The sequence below is a fragment of the Perna viridis genome, chromosome 14 (genome assembly GCF_037379345.1).
Source record: "Perna viridis isolate PV_CMFRI_1.1 ecotype Kerala chromosome 14, ASM3737934v1, whole genome shotgun sequence".
NCBI classification, from domain to species: Eukaryota; Metazoa; Mollusca; class Bivalvia; order Mytilida; family Mytilidae; genus Perna; species Perna viridis.
This window is the reverse complement of record NC_142458.1, coordinates 34235490-34235922: the sequence shown is the minus strand read 5'-3', so window position 1 is coordinate 34235922 and position 433 is coordinate 34235490.

Below are 433 nucleotides of genomic sequence, written 5' to 3'. Positions count from 1 at the left end.
AAAACACTGGAATTAAGAGGGCGTCACTATCGTGACCTGACAACCAACTAACTTAACACACTCACCTATATTTTTTAGTTTGTCCCGAATTGAGGCCATGTTTAATGTTTATAAATAAACAGCATAACATAAACGTATTGTGTTTGTCAACCGATATCCATAGAATCGTACAGTCAATTTATGTGCACTATAACTTGTTCTTTGTTTTAAAATGATTTCTTTGAAACTTAATAAATATAGCGGGAATAAGTATGGTATGTATTAGTTATAGGTCTCTGCTTTCATTAACGCCATAGTTTCACATAATTTCAAATTGTTATGATAAATAGCAAATCTGCAATTAAAAATGTCCTTGATTCTAATTAAACTGATAACTTGCTAAAATAATACATTGATACGGAGTAACGAGCAATCAATTAAACGTTTTTCATTG